The sequence below is a fragment of the Macrobrachium rosenbergii genome, chromosome 54, assembly GCF_040412425.1.
Source record: "Macrobrachium rosenbergii isolate ZJJX-2024 chromosome 54, ASM4041242v1, whole genome shotgun sequence".
Classification (NCBI taxonomy): domain Eukaryota; kingdom Metazoa; phylum Arthropoda; class Malacostraca; order Decapoda; family Palaemonidae; genus Macrobrachium; species Macrobrachium rosenbergii.
In genome coordinates, this window is record NC_089794.1 from 44,622,328 (window position 1) to 44,641,363 (window position 19,036).

Here is a 19,036-nt window from a genome sequence, read left to right on the forward strand (position 1 = left end):
AAAGATGCTGGAATCTGCTATCATCAATCAAACTAACAATATGAACCTGTCAGGAGGACATTGGAAATCGGACGACATCGACGCTCTAATCCTAAGACCGCTACTGAAGAAGATGGCTCAAGAAAGGCGACCTCCAGATCCGTCGCCAAACGGGAGCTAATGAGGCCAAAACCACTAGGGGTTGGTCATTCTCCTCCTTCTTAGAAACGGTCACTCCATACCATCGGAGACTTAACGCCACACCTTTATGTTTTGTATATACGAGTATACCCTTGTAAAAATTTCATCTATCCATATTCTACCAGTGAACAGGGGCACAGAAGCAAGTGCCCGAAATATATGGTTTCAACGTTTAAATAGTGTTTTATGGCCCTTCTTATATATATATATATATATATATATATATATATATATATATATATATTATTATGATTAGCAAGAATTCACTATAAACTGCCTCCCCCTCCTTTGTTGTTGTTGGTTGTTCATTTACTGCCAGCCGGCCGATCGATAACCCATCTGTCTATCGACTTAAAAACAAGGTTAAAAGATTAAAGGCGCTCCCATTTTTGATAAAGATCTTTCCTTCGAAATCTGGCTTGGGTGTTTCTCCTACAGGCCAAAACCTCCCCTGCGGGCAGCAGGTGCAATGAGTCAAAGCATCTGTGTTGGACACACCCCCTGCCCCATAGGGGGGGATAAAAAGCAAAAGCCCACGAGGTCTCCACACACACGCGGGCTGGAAGATATGGAATGACGTCCCCAACACCTGGCCCCATCGATGCCCTTGCATCCTAACCACGTGGCCCTTTCCAAAGTATACTTTTCCTTGTGCCCTTCGACCGTATTCCAAGTGTTCTCTCCACCGCTGGCCTGCCTCGAGCCCACACGCCATTGCTTGGAGTTTCGAGGAGTCCCCATCGCCTTGCCCCTTTACGGAAGCCCTTGCATCGCACCACGTGGAAGAAACTCGCCCTCGGAAATCGCAAGTCATCCACGGACTGCCTTCTACGCGCCCTCGGAAAATCTGCTAAGGTAAAGTGCCCTGGAAGAGCCCCATTTCAGTCACGCTTTTGTCTCGTAATATTTTCTTAAAGAGAAAGCCAGAAATCTCCTTGTCTAATGTCCGTGCGCCTCTTGCATCGGCAGTATTAATTCTTTATTACTCCTTTGGCACCCTCAGTGCAGCTTCGAATTCATTATTCTTTTGTCTATTTTCATTACTGGCGTATAATGTGCATATCTCTCATTTCAGAGGGATCCTATCGTGGAAGCTTCTCGGACTGTGGCTGGAATTCCCCAGTTTCATTCAATCTACTGAGTTCCTCTTTCCCGTACTAATGTCATTTATGTAAATACACTACTTTAAATGTGCCCACGTGTTTTACGTAATATTTCCCTCAGTAACCAGAGCCCTATGCTCATATGAGATTCTCCTTTGTTTTCCTCTTTTTACGTTTTCCCATACCCACAAGTCAGAATCACAAGGCTAAATTACCTTAAATTGTTGCTACCTGTCTCACAGAGCATATTTTCAAAATAAAACCACGGAAAAACGTAAAAAAAAAAAATATATATATATATATATATATATATATATATATATATATATATATATATATATATATATATATATATATATATATATATATATAATGTGAAAATTGGTGCCCCCATGAAATTATTCTGGATCTGCTAGTGATTATATATATATATATATATATATATATATATATATATATATATATATATATATATATATATATATATATATATCCACAAATTCTCAGCGATAAATATCGTTTAATACAGAATGATCTAGAAGTTTGGAATAACCTACACGCTTAAAGAAATTATAATTGATAAGCGCCTCAGTCCCAGCCAGGATTCGAACTTGGGCCTTTGGTTTAAAAACAATAGGCAGTCGGCGTTTACCACTCGGCTGTCAAGAGAAATGTTTTAATAATATCGATTCTGCTTTACATATTCCTGTTGAATTCTGGTACATAGATTCGAAGTCATCCGATATCCACCATTATAGCTGATTGTTAAGATTGTGACATTTGGCTAATTAGGAAAATCTATAACCCACACACAAGTGACTTTTTTTATATTCAAACATATTAATTCACAAATATTGTTTAATATCGATTTCGCTATACCTTGGGAAAAACACTCGAATGAAACAGAACTGTTTTAGTTTATGTTGTCTGGGCGAAGTCCAGATGTCCACACCAGGCTTATTCATTCCTTCAGAGTGTTACTGACGTGCCACCTTTAAGCCCGTTCAGGCAAGAAGCCACTTTGATCTAAACAAGCCAACTGTCTGACTGAAACAGGATCATTTGGAATCAAAACAAATCTGTGAATGGGTGTGGAAATATTACCTTATTGCGTGGTATTGAAATCCAGTGTGACAACAAGTAAAATGTACCACTATAATATAAGTTTGTATGAAGGCAGACAATAAATAGTAAGTACCTGTGGGGTATGTTTAAATGAGTAAAATATTCTGAAGAGGTGTATGACAGATTAACCGAGGAGAACTGAGGAGAGTACGAGAATTATATGGACTATTCAAAAGGACCATCAATGCCAGGATGTCAAAGGTGGAACAGACAAATCTGAATCAAGTTAAATATGGATTCCCACTCTCAATGTCCAATATTTTTCAGACTCGCTGCAATAGAAGTTATGATTGAAGAATTTGAAATGTTAAAGAATATTTCTCCGACCTCCTTTACCATCCGGAAACGTCAAATAACAGACAAGGTACACATGTGGCAATTAACCTTCATAGCTATACCATCAACATTTCGATTTTCATTCGCTTAGCGGGAATACCATAGTCATGTAACATAGGAAAGGTATCGCAACAGTAAGCGTTCCCCATCTACACATTTGTCCAACTGCCGATTCATCTGTTTTTCAGTCGTTCCTCGTTTGAATCAAGTCTCAAGATAAAAACATGGTAAAGCGGCATGTTTCAAACGAGTATTGATGACCAACTTACAAACTTAATTTCGTGAGCAGTTCCTTCGAAGAGGAAGAATGCTTCAACAACCTCCGAAAGGGGCTTTATGGGAAAAGTCGAGAGCGTTGCTGCTTCTGGGCTTTGAAAAGGGCATTTTTTCATAGGTTTAAAAGGGGTAAACTGATAAATGATGCATATTCCATTGGAAGTCATTTAACCAACTGATAATCTCCCAAGGCGACCTTCGAAGGCAACTATAGCCCGATTCCTGTTTATTTTACTGGAATTTGCACTGATCATGGAAATATTATGTTTTAATATAATAATTTTAATCAGATTATGTAAATGACTGGTTGTAATTTCTTGAATTTGCCAAATACCATCTTCAATGTTCAGAAGCCAGTGGGCTATTTCCAACAGTGAAAATTACATTTTGTTTAGGCCAAAGGCCAAGCGCTGGGACCTACGAGGTCATTCAGCGCTGAAAGGGAAATTGAGAGTAGTTAAGTTTGAAAGACGTAGCAGGAGGGAAAATTCGCAATTGCACTATGAAATAACTGTTAGGAGATGGTGGATAGCAAGATGGAAGAAAGATAATATGAATGGAGGTACAGTAAAAGGAACAAAAAGGGTTGCAGCTAGGGGTCGAAGGGACGCTGCAAAGAACCTTTAGTAATGCCTACAGTGCACCCCTTGAGGTGCACTGACGGTACTACTCCCTTACAGGAGTGAAAATTACATGAATAATTAGCAACGAATTCATAGTTATATATACGTAAATACGTTTATAATCAATCGAAATAATTCACAGTGACTTAAATTTACCCAAATTTGCTTAAACGCAAGGAGGATCTGACTGAATAGCAATACATAAAATGTTCCTGGAAACCTATCTTAACATCTCTTGAAAAAAAAAAAGATAAAAACTACAATATTTTGACAACCTGTATTACAGCATTTCGAGACTTGTAACCTTTACATCACTGGGCCGCTGTTTCATGCTTTGTCACGTCAAATAAAAGAATTTTTGTAAACAACAGGAGTAAACAAAAGAGTTCACGTACCCAGCCATCGTCAATAAAAGCAGACCTAAAAAACTCAAATCTGATATTAAATTTCATTTCTGTTCCCTGGTTCCGTAGCCATCGAGGGGTCGATTTATTTCAAAGTGGCGTCACAGCCTATATAGTCATAAGGAATAGATGACAGTTTATAAGACCTGTCAGAGACAAAGAGTATCACCGAAAGGAAAGTTACATTTATGATTACCTAAGACTTGGGAATGAATGCATGAGAAGGAAAAGATTAGAAAATGGTCTTTTATCCACGCATCGCCTTTTCTGTTTTGGGGTAATGGGGGGCGGGGGAGAGAAGAGAAATGCCGATTGAAAAGAGATTCATTCTTCATTCAGCTCTTGCAGAATTTGTGTGGAAAGGGGAAATAAAGAGTAGTTATTTTTGCGCCTGAAAAATATTAAGATGCCAATTTAGTACATTTCTGGTTCATTTAACCATGTTTTTTTAAGAAAGTCTATTGTCACTTAAATGCACATTTTTCAAGATCATTAGAATCTTTACGTTCACTTCATTCCCTAGCAGATACTGGTACCTATAACTAGGTACCAGTATCTGCTAGGGTTATCAAATTCATGAGCACATTTTGTTTTTCCTTCTGTGAAGAAAACATTTAATAAGCACACTTTTTATTTTTGCTTCTAAGGAGAAACGTCCATTAGAAAACTCTTTTACCTTCGCTTAACGAGAAGAGTTCATTAGCTAAGATTACTTATATTTTCTTGGGAGTCTATTTACATAGATTCCTTGGCTTAATATGAGGAGGAAAGTATAACCGTACATTCTTTTCTGTCAGTAACTAATCTTGCTTTCACCTCTCCAGCCCCTTCGCGAAAAGAAAAATTCGTAGATAAAGTCAGATTTCGGCTTTATCCTCTACTACTGACACCGATCGAAAGCAAAATTGAAATCCATACTAGTACTCAGGAGTCGTGGCAAATGAGGGGCATAGTGCAAGCGGCAATGGGTCTCAATGAGTCATCGGAGTATCAGAATAAGTGAGTGAGGGCGAAATGAAATATGACAGTGACTTTGTATAAAATCGTTTTATATCCACTTAAAATTAATTCAAAACGTCTAGACGCTTACAAAGATTTTCGATTACTGTGGGTTTCTAAAGTTCGGCCTCATTGCGATCCACGGTCACTCACACAAGATTCCAAATGTCCATTGTAAGTGTAGTAGCTCATTTCTTTCTTGCACTCAAATCTAATTTTTCATCCTGTTATGTTACGTCATAACTGAAGATGTAGTTGTAATTCTCTGAAAAAGACAAACTTTTTTCCTAGAAAATTACAAGAGGATACACTTGGACATCCAACGTTTCATGGAGCGATGAATTTACATAATGTAAACCTCTGGAAATCAATCTTCACAGTCATTATTTAAAAAAAAAAATAAATGAATTATTAAGAAGTCAGTTTGAGATATCATCTGAAGCCTCCATCTGAATCTCAGTCTAACTCTGAGTTTCTGCGAGGTCTACCGAAGTATTCTTTTAGAATAACCTTTTAAAATCGCCAGAAGTTCTTCGAGTTTTATGTTTCTGAAGTTTACATCGGCTTTGCCGTCCCACTTTGCTGGAGGTCACTTGTCTTATGAAGGGAGACAGATTATTGGCATTGGGAATGCGCGGCATTTCTCTTCGCCTTGTTTTTCGACTTCGGTCTGGAATTTTTTTTTTATTGTCTTCAAAGGTAAAATAAAAACTGAAAGTCGCCTTCATCGTAAGTTACAGTATCCTTTAATTATGAATTCCGAAGCTGAATCAGTATTTTAAAATATATATATCTTCAATCGCTGTAATATGACTGCGGATCAAAGTTGGAACCAGACTGGGGGCAACAGAACTCGAGTTTGCGAGAATATTATTTTCATCTTTTATCTATAAAAAGTGGTGTTTGGCATGTTCATACGTCTCTTTATTACGGCCATCAAGTGGAAGAGTCTTTTAATTATAGCCTCGCATAATTTACTCATAAAATTTGAAGTTGCTGAGTACACCAGTTCTCAAGTTATCATACCGAATAGCACATGAATTCAGTAGCATCATAGGGACAGGTTTCAAAGAAAAAAAAATTCCTGGTTAGGATTCAGGATAACAAGACGAATGTTTCTATTATCCCATATTTACAAAATCAAAAGTAACAATATTATGGTCTCATGATTCTGTGAAGCCATTTTTTGTACTCATGTGTTCCTCCAGTTTAGTGGCTTTAACCTAAGCCTATTTTCCATCCACCTTCTCCTTATATGCGATTCTCTCTTTTTATCAGATTCATTTCTTGTTGATAAATATAGTCCCATTTTCAGCCTCTCCTCTCCACTTAAAACTTTTATTTGTTTTCATAATTGTTTCAACCAGATATTTATCCAGTATACCTCCAGTCACCACTGTTTTTTTTTTTTTTTTACCAGTACACCCATTAACTTGAGCTTCCTCCCAATCTGTAATAATATTATAATCAGGCAAATTCTTCTCCTCCTTAGTTTCTCTTTCCTCGGTGAAATAATGAATATTCTTCAGTGTTCTTCAATCCCCTTTTGAAACAAAGTTCCAAATGACATTCACCACCCTCAGTTACTGCAGGAACTCCATACCTACCCACTGCACGGTCTTGTTCTCGTTGACTAGCTAATATATATATATATATATATATATATATATATATATATATATATATATATATATATATATATATATATATATATATATATATATATATATATATATATATATATATATATATATATAATGTGTGTGCGTGTATGCAAAAATGTTAACTGTACACACACACACACACACACACACATATACAGTATATATCAGAGAGAACCATAGAGAGGGCCGACTTCCTATGTGCTGCATTGTAATTGGCTGAGCGCCGGCGGCCATTTTGATTGTGTGTAACTGGACGTTGCTGAAGACGCAATGTCAACTGTGATCTTTTGTGTACACCTTCATGTCCTCAAAGTGTGCAGTTTATGAAGCAATTGTATGTTACAATGAGACTAAAATATCAATTGAAAATCAAGAATAAGGCATCCAAAGAAAAGAAATTTCGTAAAAACAGAAAACTGTTGAAAATTTCCCATAAACGAATTCATATTAATCCAATGAGTATTTTATTAACAGGTTTTCACACTGACAGATAAGTATAGCCCTGTCTAACTCGATTAAGCTTGGTGTGTGTTAATGCTTTTGGTGGTGGACTGGTGGTGATTTTAATGCTAAACAATGTGTGCTATGTGTATGTGTTGATGCCTTTGGTGGTGGTACGTGATTAGTAATTAAATACTACCTATTTCCAATAGGTTGTGCACAGGCATAGCATTTTGTGCATATTTTGCTAAGGCATGGTATTTGCAAAGGCTTGACATTTTTTTACTAGCATGTTCTTCTCCTAGGGCCTATTATATCTGCCATCATTTAATGACATTGAAGTACAATAATTACTTTTCCAGATGCAGTCCTTTCACAGGTAATTTTACATAGCCTAAATGTTTGAAAATATGTATTATTCTATTTTACAGAACTATGAATAAAACTGTTTATATATTTTTCCAAGGCTTATTTTTATTTTATTTTACAGAACCTTGAATAAAACTGTTTAAACATTTATGTGTTATTTTTGTTTATAAATATACCACATACATGTCTGTAAGAATATCTGAGAAGAATAAAATTTTTATCCCACTAAGGAATTACCTAAATAAATATTACTTGGAGCAAAGTCTGTCCTGCTGATCTAGTCACATTTGGCTGTGATGTATCTGAGTGGTCCTCTTACTGATACATACTTATATAGGCCTATTTGTACCCTTATTTTCTGATATACGTCCATAAAATGAACAATCATAACAGCGTCAAATAAATAAACATTGGCAGTTTGCTGTGTTCCAGCAAAGACAAACTGTTGGCCCCACAGTGGGTTGCAGTGCACTCGGAGCATGTTTGTTTACAAAACGTTGCTGTCACTGCAGCTCCAGTTACACACAATCAAAATGGCGGCCAAATTACACTGCACATAGGAAGTCGGCCCTCTCTATGGTTCTCTCTGGTACATATTATGTGTGTGTGTGTGTGTGTTTGTTTGCATGTTACAGACTGTGCAGAATCCAGTAAATAAATGAAATATTATAAAAAAAAAACTTCAGTGCAAATGCTGCAATTGAAACAGAAAGTAGGGAAAAAGTTTAATTTTGTCTATTTTGGACTTAGAAGGATAATGTCCCTTTAATGGAATAATTTCCAAAAGACCTCGCAATGCTAATTCTGTTTCATTGTTCGTGCTATCTTACATCCAGCTGCCCTGTTTACTTGCTTCTCATTATTTCAGTGTTTTCTAATACTATGGATCATCACTCAATCAGAAGTTATACGAGAAATATACATAACTTCCAGTGACAGAAAAATTAGTGATCTAAAAAAATGTCTTTTTTTTTAACTGGCATAGGAATGCAAGAAAACGTTAAAACAATAAAATAATCGAAAATAAAATTGACAAGTTAAATGAATAAATAAATAACAGAATACAAAATAGGAAAATTCTTGCAATTCAACTTAGTATATAGTTATTTAATGTTCAAGGGCAAAATGTAAATTAAATTAAGCTTTCAAACAATAACAATATTTGAGCAAGGGAAAAACAAGGGCGATTCGACAAGATGCATATTACTTTCAATATTTTACAAAGGCCTGTTCACTGAATTAATGAAAAATTTAATCCAAGAACCTTGACACAATGCTTCATATAAAAAAATGCTCCTTTTGATGCAGTTCAGCTCTTGACTGAAGTAATATAATCCTTTAATTTTCTTTTGCTAACTTTTTACTGGATTATTATCATAAGCTTCCTAAATAGATTTGAAAGCATGAATTAATACCTTTTCAACGGACGTGTGTGACATGCTCAAATATGAATATATGATTTACCACGTTGTTTATGCTCCGTTCAACGTTAATTCCGCAGTTTACTGTATTCAATAAACGTGTGCGCGTTGACGCAGTTTCGCCTGACGTGCGTTTTACTTTCACTTTTAATTTCTCCTGCGATTTCACTTGCCGTTTGTCAACAATCATTTAGTTGAGTCAATGTTCACACTTGAGTCTACACGTAGGCTATAAACGCAGACACAATAATTGCTATTTACTGCCGCAAGAGGTTTTGCAACAAACTGGTGTGCTCAAAGGGTGCTTAATCTGTCACTATTAATTAAACAGATTTCAAATGGTTGAAAGTAGAACACTTTAAACATAATCTCGCAGAACGATTAACAGCAAGATTGTTATCATCTGAGAAGATTAAACAACCGGAGACATTGACCTATTTTATTAATCTTTTTACAATGTAATACAGTTGAAAATCAAGATGACTTGAAGTGTACAGCAACTTTCAAAAGTTATCTTCATGAAAAGATTCAATAAAATTAGGAGCTTTTTCCAGGAAAATCTTTACATTACAGTGTTAGTTGGAATATTTATCACCACATATATCTATGGACAACAGTCCTATACTTCCTAACGTTATCTAGCTTAAACAAACATACGTATTCTACCACTCTTGAGCCAAGTGAGTTATACTAACTTAAGTGTCTGAGGGATGACAGCCTAGACGTCCGTCATGAAGTGCCTCTGTCAGAGTATACTGGTGAATTTGGAAGGTTTTTGTCCATCAGTTATCTTCGGTGGGTCTTTCAAAATGGATTGGTAACATCTCTGGCAATAAGGTCAGGTGATGGCACTCCCCGAAATGAATCAAGGAGGATCTGACACAAATTTGTCTTCATTTATGATTAATAGCAAGTCGGATGCACCTCACAGGAGGAACTGTCACTATGAGAGATCGACCACCCTTCCCCAGTTAAGCTGCAATTTTAACTGGTTCCCTCTGGTCAATTGTGACTTCTCACGCAAAAGCCCAAGGGGTAGACCTAATTGTTGCTGTACCTTCGTTAGTTAATACCTGCAGTCTGTGCTTTGTCTCTCAGATTGATTGGAGTACATCTAGTTGTTGACAATGATTGACAATCACTGCTATGTTGTTGGTCATGGATTCTTTAGGCACTTAACTGTGACACAGAAATCGAACTTACGGCAAAGGGACATGTTTAAGCCAAACAGGGATAAGAACTGCGATACTCACTTGTGAGAAATGTTAAGCCCTGTCCACAGTAGCGGGCACTGCCCGACGGGCAAACACTGTTCCCATAACCCGTTCCACTATACTGACCGACCGAGTATGGAGCCAGAACGATGCGATTGTCTGGTAACACTGCTTCAGAAGCAAGAGAAAATATAAACAGCTGGAAGTGCCCGTCGGGCATGCCCGCTAGTGTGGACAGGCCATAAGTCTCAAGACAATTCTGCATATACGCTGAAAACCAAACCCAGCAAGAAGTTGGCAGTCAAAAGGGAACAAAAGGCCAGACAATGGGGCCTTTTATTGACATTCCTTGAATTTGACATTTCCAGCTCTTGCATAAACATTTACTTCACGTTAACTTATGTAAATATGTTAATCTGAATATGAATGAAAAATTAAAATATGCGTATATCTAGAACAAAAAACTTGCTGAAAACAAAAACGCAAGAAAATGCAAAATTACTGTGATCGTGACTGTAAACTGTTGGTTCTCATTGTTTTTTTTATAATTAAACATTTATGATCGAAAAATTTACCTGAACATTTGAGATGACGTTGCAATCGTCAAGGACTTAATTTTACATACATACTTTCACACACACATCCATATATATATATATATATATATATATATATATATATATATATATATATATATAAAACACATACACACACGATATATATATATCTTATACATGTATCTATCTATATATCTATATATGTATTCATATCTATACACATATATATATACATAATATATATATATATATATATATATATACATACACATATAATTATATACATATATATATATATATATATATATATATATATATATATATATATATATATATATATATATATATATATATATATATATATATATATATATATATATATAAGCAATACCACAGGACATTGACAGGCAGAAGTTCAGTGCCAAAGCGCTTTCTCGAGTTCACTCACGAAGATGCGTGAATAAACACGAGAAAGCGCTTGGTACTGAACTTCTGCCTGTCATTTTCCTGTGGGATTCGCTTATATACTGATGTCACGAGCATCTACTGTGATTTTTAAGCATATATGTATATATTTTATACATATACACTTATATATATGTATGTATATAAACATATATATGTGTGTGTGTGTGTGTTTGTGTGAGTATGTGTCGGCTGCGTGCGCATCAGAACTAAGAAACCCTAAGAAAACTGATTTAAAGGTACAAATAGCCTTGAGAAGCGTATCATTTTATGAAACACCTCCACAGTAGCACATGTCGACTAAATCAACAGCACGTGGTGCCAGCCAACAGCAGCAGCTGTCAGCGTTCGCTCCGTGTCAGTGGCCGTTACCGAGTCTCGCTCGCTGAAGCATCTCTCATCTACATAAAGGACTCGGGGATATTTATTTATGTGGGAGGAAAGGAGGGTGGAGACAAGTGCCAGGTTCTCGTCATTGCTTTTCTCTCTTGTTGAACTTATCCTCACAGCTGTGTGATTTTTTGTATTTCCTTGAGAGGTAAGTTTATCACTTCCATATTGATTTTTATCTGTTACTTCATTATTGTTTAAAGTATTTTATACGAGTAACAATTATCCAACTGATCTTCGCAATCTAGATAATAAATTCAAGCAAGGCTTTCATATTTCGCTTTATCGATGTTCAGTGTATCACCTTGAAGCCTTGGGGAATCTCCAAGAAGATGGATTACGTAACAAGTTTCAAATCTTTCGGAGAAGTATAAGTAAAATACTGTCTATAGTTGTTTGTTGAGCTCGTCCGAGCGCTGATCTGACACTAATATAAAAATCTGAAATGAAAATACTTAGAATTATTTGTAAAGAGTGATACATGCCACAGGTGACAAAGGCCGAATTCCAAGAGATTCTCATCAAATATTTCAAAGTTTTTCATTTAGGATCTCAAGGATCTTTGACAAAACTCATTTTTCCTTTGTAACTTCTTCCTTACTTTTGTGAGAAAAGTATTTTTTATTGGTTATTCTGTCATCTTGGTGATCTGAGCACCACTTGGATGTGTCTATTTCTAGAAAATATTTTAATCTTTGGAAACGGATCTCGTTTGTTAAAGTTCGACTTTAGTGAGGACAGTGATTGCTTTGAGGAAGCAGGACTGATTAAGCAATTTGCGACTGAACTATAATAAATAGTAAATAACATACCTCGAAAAAGGATGGATATTTTTATTAAAAAAAAAAGAAGGAAATACCAAATTAAAAAATTATAGATGACATTCAGAGCTATAGTTAAAAAATTATAATGCTTATTATGTAATAATGCCAGTGAAATACACATTATCCTAATTCGCCCTTGCCATTATATAATTATGTACATTAATGACAGTATAGTTACGTTTATATATGATGCCATGCTAAAAGAAGGATGATTTTAATCGCCTCTGAATACATATTCATACGTCCCCAGGCGTTATATAAGGACTAGCACCAATCCGGTTAAAAGTAGGGAACTTCTCCCTCTATAAAAATCGCTGTTACGAAAGATTATTGGAAAAAGAAAAATAATTTCATACTGCGTAAATTGGAATGTAACCTTGATTTACTCGTTTTACCAATGTTTTAATATTTAATTCAGACTGATATATATATATATATCTATCTTAATATTTATTTTATTTAGACTGGTTTATATATACATACATACATACATACATACATACATACACACACACACACACATATATATATATATATATATATATATATATATATATATATATATATATATATATATATATATGTATGTATGTATGTACACTGTAAAAGTTCAAGTAAAGGGTATAACGTTTAAGTTAAGGTTTATACAAAATACACCCTAATGCTCAAAATACCCTCTCAATGGATAGGCTGTTTCTTTTTTACATTTGGTCTCAAAATGGTATACATTATGTCATGATGAACTGTTATTGACACACACAACAAAAAAGTTACTAATATATATTAGTTTTGAGTTATTGATAATTTTGCAGCAAGTCGGTATGTCAAATGATTATTATATCGTTGTAAGACTCACTTGATTACACAGTTATATATATCCATATAAATATATATATATATATATATATATATATATATATATATATATTCATTTATATATATATTTTATTTATACATACACATGCATTTGCTGCTACTTGTCACTGCTCTCAAGACTCAAGTGAGGTGACACTCAACATTTCATAGCGGTGTTTTATAGGTGAGGTGGGTTGGTTGTTGAGCAATGTTTTGATTTTAGATTTTTTCGTATGTATTTCAACATATAGTACCTTTTTCCAAGCGAAATATTATAAAAGCTTTACTCCACCGAAGAGACATCGCTGCCAGTGTGGCGCCAATAAAAACATGTTTGTTCAAACACCATTTCTGCAAGTTCTGTAAATTCCTCCCCCTCATCCACCACCCGTTCATCACTAATACATTTTTAAGTGCAATGAAAATAATAAATTGATAAACTTTTAAAATCATTTCTGTCAAAAAAATTAATATAGTAATTATAAAATATATATTATCATATAGAATAAATTGTAAGTTCATTTTCTAAAGGGTTCATTTTAGAACTAGAAATACCCTTTCTACCCCTATTATCTTAATTTTTTTGGAGTTTAATGTTTGTTCAACAGCACATAACAAAGTGCACCACAAAAAAAATATAAAAATATATTCCCAAAATTGTGTTCATTTATTCATTTTAGAACGTTTCTACCTATATCTCTGTTATTTAATGCACAAAACCCTGTTCTCTGACTACAATCTCTCCATGTAAACACTTGCTGAATGTTTATTTAGACCTGCTAACTGTTTATTTACTCAACAAACTCACTCTCTCTCTCTCTCTCTCTCTCTCTCTCTCTCTCTCTCTCTCTCTCTCTCTCTCTCTCAACTACCCTTTATAACTAAGACCTATTACAACTCATCATTTCTTTTACACAGGACTGTTAAACTTTACAAACACTGTGATGAAGTTTACTATTTTTGTCCCCATCAATATTATCATCATCAAAATCATCCGTTGTTGTTGTTTTAATATCATTACTCGTGTAAAATATAGGTCGTACGCGGATATTCTTGTTCACCTTCCAGGGATTGTTTTTTTATCGAAGTTAAAAACCTTTGCAAAGCTTTTTTGGAAGTCCCTCAAGAACAGAGTTGGAAAAATATTTGCATCCTTCCCTTTCATGTTCCCTCATAGCTCTATATTGAGCAACAGCACAAATGATTAAAAAGTCAGAAAGAACAAAAGATAAAAAAAAAATCTAGAATATAACAACATTATGGAACCAGTGGTCTTGCTCCAATCTTTGACATTAAAGCCAGTGATCCTCTAAAGGTAATGAATGGGTTCAAAAGGTGCATTTTTGGCTCCCTGCCAATGCAGAGAATTTGGATTTGAATATAGAATTTAAGCCAAAGGCCAAGCGCTGGGACCTGTTGGATCATTCAGCGCTGAAGGGAACTTGGTCTGCCCCAAGCCGTACAATAAGTTCGTCACCAACACCTCCCGAGAAGGGCTTCAATCATACTATTCTAGATTGTACTTTAGACATAATTAACTTAATCGCGTATCCAATCCATCACCAAAAACAGGTACCCTTGAAATAAAAGGACGTAAGTATGACATTCAGGACTACAGAGAGCTAGCGGGATCGTGAAGGGACCACCTTCCAGACTCCCGCCGGTTATAACAGCATCAGGCTCTTTTCCCACTGGTTTAAGCATTTGAACCTCTGCCGGAATGAGGCCCCGCTAAGACATATAACCAAGAACACAATTCCTGCCACTCCTACGAAATCTGTCACTTATTACAAGAGCAGAAGACACTGCCAGCCTTCTCCTATAAACCGCTCCCCCCTCCCTGCTGAGGTAGTAGTTCCTCGTTGGGTGATTAGACCACTCTGCTGTCTAACTTCGAAAACTCCCACCGGCCAATGGAGAATAAGATTTGATTTCTGGTGATAAAACGATTTCTCGCTATGATGTGGTTCCAGTTCCCAATACAAGAAACCAATGGTTCTTAAAAAATAAATGGAAGGAGTCTGTTAATCAGCTCAGTGGTCTGGTTAAACTAAGGTTACTTTTTTGCTGAGGAGGTACTAATCTTAACAAAACGACAGCCAGTTCCCACAAGAAACTCTGGAAGGCTGCAATAATATACAATTTAACACAGCCATTACCTCCTGCATTATTTCATTACGTTATAATCTAAAACTACTTGTTGCGGCTTGCTGCTGAATGCTTGAATCAATGAAAGAGTTGCTAGGCATTAATATATGTTTTATTTAATGAAATTTTGGCTGCCAAACAAAGGGCTGGGCACTTTCAGGTACTCTGTGCTTGAGACAATGACAAGGAGTTGGAGTGGTTGGAAAGCAAGATAAAAAGATCTATAAAATAAGGGAGATGAAGTACAAAGTTGTAAAGTTGGCCATGGGAGAAAACCCCACAGATGCACTAAGAAATAATAGTTAGAGGGCTGAACATCAAGAGTGAAGAAAGGTTTAGAGGTAAAGTAAAAGGCTATAAAGCGGATGCAGCCAAGAACGAAGGGATGCTGTAAACACCATTTTAATACCCACAGTGTACTACCTCCCTACGGAAGCCATTGATATATGGGTTCCTAAAACTTGAGTTAGATCAACTCATTATCTAGTAAAATTCATCTTTTTTTAAAATGTTGTGCAATTTTCCAGTTTACGAAGAGATCCCTTCCAAAAGCCACCAAGTGATCGCCTCTAAAAATTTGACTAGATTAACTGTAATTAGGTTACAAAATTTCCTGTTGTGGGGAACCAAGAACCCCCTGGACCCGTGCCTCAAAACTAACCTGAGATTTTGGATCCCCTTCATATACAAGAGGCAATTAAAGACACATTTTTACTGTAGTATATCCCTTATGTATACAGTAAGATCTTGAGTATAACTAGGAATTTGTAATAACGAGGAATGAAAATTCTCAAGACTTAAACAATTTTGGAATACTAAAGGTAAACAAAAGCTACGAAACAGAACATGTCCATTCTATGCCTCAATATCAAATTTTATCAATTTCTTTCCAGCTGAAATCATCAGGAGAGATGGGGTAATTTAAAACCTAATACCTAGGATAGACCTGAATCCCACACATCGGTGACAACAATAGCTAGGCTTCATTAGTTAGTAGAGTGACGGTGAAATCCGCAATTCGGATAATTTTATATGAGAACAAATATTCTTAGGTGGGAGGTAGAAAAGTGATTCCCAGTCATTCAAATACTTTGTGAAATAAAGACATTATAACTGACGGGGCTTCTTGACTATTTTTCCATATTGAAACACCAAAAACTTGATTACTGGTGAAATTTTAAATAAAGGTTTTTAAATTATACAAAAATAACAAATGTTAAACGCAATCAACACTATAATGAGACCGTTTTGCTTATCCATTCTCAAGTATTCCCTCAACGAGACACTAAATATTTTCATGTCCGTCATTCAAGTTGTGAACGCCTGAACTCTCCCTCACTCCACGGGCTCCGAACTGGCGGTTCAGTATAAAATTTAAATGACTCAACAAGCCAGCAGCTGCATACCCTCAGTGTAGGAAGCGGCTTGTGTCCGAAATCCACTAAGCCTGTCTGGCTGAGGATAATAATTATCCATACTAATAATCTAGTGAAAACTCATTCGCAAACCCCTCGAACTGAAACTTCCAAGATCACTGACATGTGCTTTCAGATGATAGGCCTATATATACCGTATGTCAGAGTACCAATGCGCAATGGATCTTTCTGCCATTCGTCACTTTAAATTACAAAAATATGCATTGAAATAAAGCAAAAGGCATTTTGATATCAGCAAGTAATACCTAGAATAAAGCAATAATTATCAGGCATACATAAAGGGGCATGGTGAAATGAAGTAAAAAAAAAAAATTGAAGTTGATATTAATGCTAAACTCCTGCTCTGGCAAAACTACGTGTTGGATTAAAGAGTGTTTCTGAGGTGCGTTTTATAGTTGGCAAATAGATTACACTGCCACTGCAACTATAGCTACACCGATAGCTCCGTCGTGCCACATTTTAGATCAATAATGATTCACGGTATTTGATATTCTAGCTGGTGTCATACTTCTCAAGGATTGGAATGCGATTCGTTGTACTTTTCATCAATAAAAATCGTTAACTTCGTGTTTCCATATATTACTGTGTCAAATATATTCCATTATATTTATAACCTGCTGGAACGTTACAAATCATTAGCATATTCCTATTTTGAGTTGTAATATGTTCACAAGGAAATTTTTGTATAACAGTCACTTGCTTCGTTTTGATTGAAATTACATATTCTTTATCTCTTCATCAACCACGTAGACTGGTTACGTAGTAATCAAGTGAATTTGAAATTGCCCAGTTAAGAACTTTTATTTATAAACAATGTGTGTACCCACTTACAAACAAAAGTCTTGGTCCACTATAAGAATGGCACCAAAGTAAAGCTCTCGATACGCAATTTGTATTGTTCCTCCTATGGTGTTCAGTTTCACTATCACTGACAACACTTCTCACAGAATGTTCCTCTGGACACTGTTACCAAAGTGCTATCAGCAGTGCTACCAATGTATGTCATGTCAAAAGCTCGTCACCTGTCACCAACGTCTAAAACATAAAAGGCAATCGGTATCAGCTTCACCGTGATCAAAAGGGACAAAGCCGTTAGAGTAAGGCCCTGTCCACACTAGCGGGCACTGCCCGACGGGCAAACACTGTTCCCGTAACCGTTCCACTATACTGACTGACCGAGTATGGAGCCAGAACGAGGCGATTGTCTGGTAACACTGCTTCAAGAGCCAGAGAAAATATAAACTGCTGGAAGTGCCCGCCGGGCATGCCCGCTAGTGTGGACAGGGCCTAACAGTATTTCATCTTTAGATTGGACTTCGAAAGTTTAAGCATTCCAGTAGTTAGGAGTCTGACATTTTGTTAAACGGTCTCCTTCCTTTCACCCTGTTACGATTAAACAGTCAACAGCTTGCTCCAAACCCTTTCACCGTCTCATAAGGGAGGGGGAGAGGAGGGCGTTCACATACTAGTCTAGAAATCAATGCATCCCATTTGTCTTCCTCCCGAAAATACAACTAATACTAATAATTCCCCAACATTAGTCAATCATAAGGCAGATGAAAGAACCAGCCTGCTATCATAACTGGAGACAGATTGCAAGTTACACTTTCTCACTCAGGCTCATTCTAATTAATTAATAAGGGCTTCCTCGTTTTATACTTAAACTGTTACTTGAACAGGGATAACGAATATTCGGTGACAGTATAGGGAAGGTCATTGCTGAGACCTATCGCATTCTTTGACATGTTAAAATATACATTCTGTATATTAAGACTTGTACTCCAAGCTCTCATTTTAATGTCTAAGGCAAATACTTCGATTATGACAAGCGGCAAATTCTCTACTTGAATTACCGTGACGGCGTCCATTTTCTCAAGACCATTATCCTATTCACTCTGGAACTATTTGATTGCTTTCTGGTCTTTCAATGTTCACCCATTACAATTCGCTTTACAAGATTGGTGCTGCTTATCTAATTGTTACACTAATAGCAACTGCATCTGAGATTATATTGTAGAAAGAATCTGCAATTCTCTACATGAATGGATCAATCTTACAATTATGTTTTGGAATTCTGACGGACAGCACAAAGCTGTTAGTTTTTCACGCTCGATACTGTAAAATTATTCCATTTAAAACTGTTCACTGCATCACTGTTGTCTCAAACACAGACATTTGTTAAGTGAAGGTTCAAGGAAATTCGATG

At 36.0% G+C, this 19,036-nt stretch overlaps 1 long non-coding RNA gene across 1 annotated transcript; it reads left to right on the top strand.

The window, feature by feature from the left end:
* Positions 1 to 766: 766 nt before the first annotated feature.
* LOC136834547 (uncharacterized) lies at positions 767 to 1,374 on the top strand. Its single transcript, XR_010851850.1, has 2 exons — positions 767 to 1,035; positions 1,256 to 1,374. It is a non-coding gene; the product is annotated as an uncharacterized lncRNA (long non-coding RNA).
* The last annotated feature ends 17,662 nt before the right edge of the window (positions 1,375 to 19,036 follow it).